The sequence below is a fragment of the Cnephaeus nilssonii genome (assembly GCF_951640355.1).
Source record: "Cnephaeus nilssonii genome assembly, chromosome: 19".
Taxonomy (NCBI): Eukaryota; Metazoa; Chordata; class Mammalia; order Chiroptera; family Vespertilionidae; genus Cnephaeus; species Cnephaeus nilssonii.
The window spans coordinates 475,678-480,009 of NC_137090.1; the positions used below are offsets into that span (position 1 = coordinate 475,678).

At 56.1% G+C, this 4,332-nt stretch overlaps 1 protein-coding gene across 1 annotated transcript in view; it reads left to right on the top strand.

The window, feature by feature from the left end:
- OGFOD3 (2-oxoglutarate and iron dependent oxygenase domain containing 3) overlaps positions 1 to 4,332 on the top strand; it is a gene marked incomplete at its 5' end in the record, with an annotated part of 80,339 nt that overhangs the window by 49,032 nt on the left and 26,975 nt on the right. The gene's annotated exons all lie outside the window — the stretch shown is intronic.

Here is a 4,332-nt window from a genome sequence, read left to right on the forward strand (position 1 = left end):
TGTGCGGTCTAATCCGGGTGCCCCTGCGCACTTGGAACATGGCTAGTGAGGCGGCCGAGGGACTGGGTTTTTACTTTTCTTTGTTTAATTAATTTAAGTAGCCGTGTGTGGCTGCTGGCTGCCTCCAGAGCAAATGCCTGTTGGTGCTAGGCCCCAGCCTGACCCTGGCCCACATCGGGCCTCAGCCTGGCCTCGCCTGCGCCTGGCCGATGGCTGCTTGCAGGCGTGAACTCACTTCCGTTCCCCTCTGCTGTGCCTGGGGATGCTCACCTCTGCTCCATGAGTCACGGGGTTGGCTCTGAGCGCCGGAACCTGAAAGGCTGCTTGCTTTTCCGGGCTCCCACCGCTGCCTCTGTCCAGCCAGAGCCAGAGCCGGAGCCGGGCGATCCCAGCATGTTCCAGAGTATTCCCCCGGCAATGGCTGGGCGCTGGCTGTGCAGGACACACACCGAGCACACACATGAAAGCATACATGGCCCTAGACGGTTTAGCTCAGTGGATAGAGCATCGGCCTGTGGACTGAAGGGTCCCGGGTTTGAGTCTCGGTCAGGGCACATGCCCGGGTTGTGGGTTCGATCCCCAGAAGCCAATCAATGACTCTCTCTCATTATTGATGTTTCTATCTCCCTCTCCCTCTCCCTTCCTCTCTGAAACCAATAAAAATATATTTAGCCCTGACCGGTTTGGCTCAGTGGATAGAGCGTCGGCCTGCGGACTGAAGGGTCCCAGGTTTGATTCCGGTCAAGGGCATGTACCTTGGTTGCGGGCACATCCCCAGTGGGTGGTGTACAGGAGGCAGCTGACTGATATTTCTCTCTCATCGATGTTTCTGACTCTATTCCTCTCTCTTCTTCTCTGTAAAAAAATCAATAAAATATATTTAAAATATATATATTAAAAAAACAAACAAAAACAAGCACACATGCATGCTGCCTCTCACCCCTGGGAGAGCCTCCAGGTCCCACCACGGGCTCTACCTGCTGGCCCCCTCCCAGCGACTGAGGTCATTCTTCTCCCTTCAGATCCTGGGGCCCATCTCCCCCTGGAAGCTGCCAGACATTGCAAGCGGCAGCCCTGAGCCCCTGTGGCTGCTGCGTGGAGCTTGTCTCTCCTCCACAGGCCTTGCCCAGTTGGTGATGGCTGGCATGTCCATCCCAACTCCCCCAGACCAGGACTTGGCTGGCGATGTTTGTTAATTACATGAGGATAATAGTGCTGGCCCTGCCCCTCGGCACGCAGACACAGGTCCAAGAGGGAGGGGTGGGTGAGTGCAGGTCCGGACTCGCTCCGTGGATCTGAGCAGGAGGGGGGACTGTCCAGCCCGGGCACCATCGACTGCCCGTGTGAGGATTTGTTTCCCAGGTAAACAGTAGTTATACAAACAGCCAATATTTACACGGCGATGACCTGCTTCCAGGCCCTGCTCTGAGCTGTGCATGTGGTAACCCTGTGAACCTTCTGCACAGCCCTAGGGGTTTGGTGCTCTTATCCCCGTTTTACAGATGAGAAAACAGAGGCACAGAGAGGTTGAGTTAGCTGCCCAAGGTTGCACAGCTGCTGGCAGAGGAGGGATTGAATATTGGGCTCCGGACTCCTGAGCCTGGCCTCCCGGCCACTGCCTTGAAGTGAAGGTGTTGGTTCCACCCTGGCTGGGGACTCGGTTGGTTGTTCCTACACCAAAAGGTTGCAGATTTGACTCCCAGTCGGGTACATACGTAGGTTGCAGGTTTGAACCCCAGTTGGGGTGGGTATGGGAAGCAACCGATCGACGTTTCTCTTCCTCTCTCCCTCCCTCTCTCTCTCAACTCAGTAAAAACGTATCCTCAGGTGAGGATTAAAAAAAGGTGGTGGTTCCTCCAATTCTGTTCAGACACAGCTGTCCCTTGAGCGCATAATGGGCGCCGAACCACCGTCCTTCGCTGAGGAGGGGAGACAGGGAACAGCTGAGCGAAGGCAGTGGACGGACACCTGACCGAGGAAGGGGCCGCACGCGCAGGGGCGCTGGCAGGCACGAATGCACTGGGGCAGTGGTCGGCAAACCGCGGCTCGCGAGCCACATGCGGCTCTTTGGCCCCTTGAGTGTGGCTCTTCCACAAAATACCACGTGCGGGCGCACACGTACAGTGCGAATGAAACTTCGTGGCCCATGCGCAGAAGTCGGTTTTCGGCTCTCAAAAGAAATTTCAATCGTTGTACTGTTGATATTTGGCTCTGTTGGCTAATGAGTTTGCCGACCACGGCACTGGGGGAACTGTAGTCCTACACATGGGTGGGAGGACCCCTCTAGACCCCAGGGAGGGACCTGGGTTCACTCCCCAGGACTGACCCCTGTTTGTTTGTGTTTGCTTTTTAAATCCTCACCTAAGGATATTTTTCCATGGATTTCTTATTTTTATTTATTTATTATTATTTTAAAGATAATTTTATTGATGTCAGAAAGGAAGGGAGAGGGAGAGATAGAAACATCAATGATGAGAGGGAATCATTGATTGGCTGCCTCCTGCAAGTCCCCTACTGGGGATCTAGCCCGCAACCTGGGCATGTGCCCTTGACTAGAATCGAACCCAGGACCCTTCAGTTCACAGGCTGATGTTCTATCCACTGAGCCAAACAGGCTAGGGCATCCATTGATTTTTTTTTTTTTAGAGAGAGAAGGGAGGGAGAGGAGGGGGAGAGAAACATCCACACGAGAGAGACACATTGATTGGTTGCCTCCTGCACGCACCCCAGCAGGCGCCTGGGATCAAACCTGCAACTGAGATATGTGCCCTTGACCGGGAATGGAACCCTCAACCCTTCGCTCTAACCACTGAGCAACCGGCCAGGGTGATCCATGTTTTATTTGTTTATTTATTTTTAATATTTTTATTGACTTCAGAGTGGAAGGGAGAGAGAAACATCAATGATGAGAGAGAATCATTGATTGGCTGCCTCCTGCACGCCCCACACTGGGGATCAAGCCCAAAACCCAGGCATGTGCCCTTGACCGGAATCGAACCCTGACTCTTCAGTCCAAAGGCCAGCGCTCTAGCCACAGAGCCAAACCGGCCAGGGCCATGTTGTTGTTTTATTAATGGAGGTAAAATTCCCATAACATAAAATTCACCATATTAGCCACTTTATTTTTTTTTTAAATATACTTTTATTGATTTCAGAGAGGAAGGGAGAGAGAGCTTAGAAACATCAATGATGGGTTAAAATCCTTGATTGGCTGCCTCCTGCACGACCCACACTGGGGATCAAGCTCGCAACCCGGGCAGGTGACCTGACTGGGAAGCGAACTGTGACCTTCTGGTTCATACATCAATGCTCAACCACTGAGCCACGCTGGCCGGGCCATAGTAACCATTTTAAAGTGTTCAATTCAGTGGCTTTTGTACATGCATGATGCTGCCAGCCGTCACCTCTGCCTGCTCCGAGATGTGTTTGTCCCAGAGCGGGGCCTCCTCCCCCGCCCTCATCTGCCGTCTGTCTCTGGATGGGCCTGTCCTGGGCACTCCACACGCGCAGACTCACACAGGGTGTGGCCCTTGGTGGTCTGGCTTCTTCAGCGTTTTCAAGCTTCACCCACGTTGTCGCCTCCATGCCTCCGTCCTCTGCACGGCTGAGTAATATTCCACGGTATGGACTGGCCGTCATGGAGATTTGGGTTGTTTCCACTTGGGGCTGTCCTAATGTGATTACCACTAAAACGCTGTTCTGAGCATGGCCAGTCAGGAAGAGGATGGAATGGAGGGGCCAGGCAGTCCTGGCCTCACCCTTTGAAACTCTAGAGGCGTCAACTTCACCTTCAGAGTGACCCCAGACCCAAGGGCGCGCCCTTCCGGTCTGAGTGTGCAGGACGGACGTCGGGAGGGGCGCGGAGGAGGGGCAGCCCAAGGCCGGGGTGTACACCTGGGTCCCCTGCGGCCTGGCCCGAGTCATCTCTCCGGCCGCTGGTCCAGGATGAAAGGCCCTCCCCGTGCAGAGTCCGAGGGCGCGGCCCCGGGAGCCTGGAGGGGCGGGTTCGGCTTCCCCCCTCCCCGTCACCCGCCGGTAAAGGGCAGAGCCTGCAGGCCCATCCCAGGGCTGTCCACGGCGGCCGCTGGTTCCGAGACACCCGCGGAGGCAGACGTAGAGCCTACAATCGGGAAGGGGCCGGCTCGGGGCTGCTGCCGGGAGCAGGGGGCGAGGGGCAGAGGGAGGAGGGGGCTGACTCGGGGTACAGGGGTCGCGCGAGGACGCCCGAGCGTGCTCGCCCCTCCCCGCCCCCGGGCAGCTCTGCCCCGCCCCTCAGCCAGCTTGGCCACGCCCCTCGGCCAGCGAGACCCCGCCCCTCGGGCAGCGAGTCTC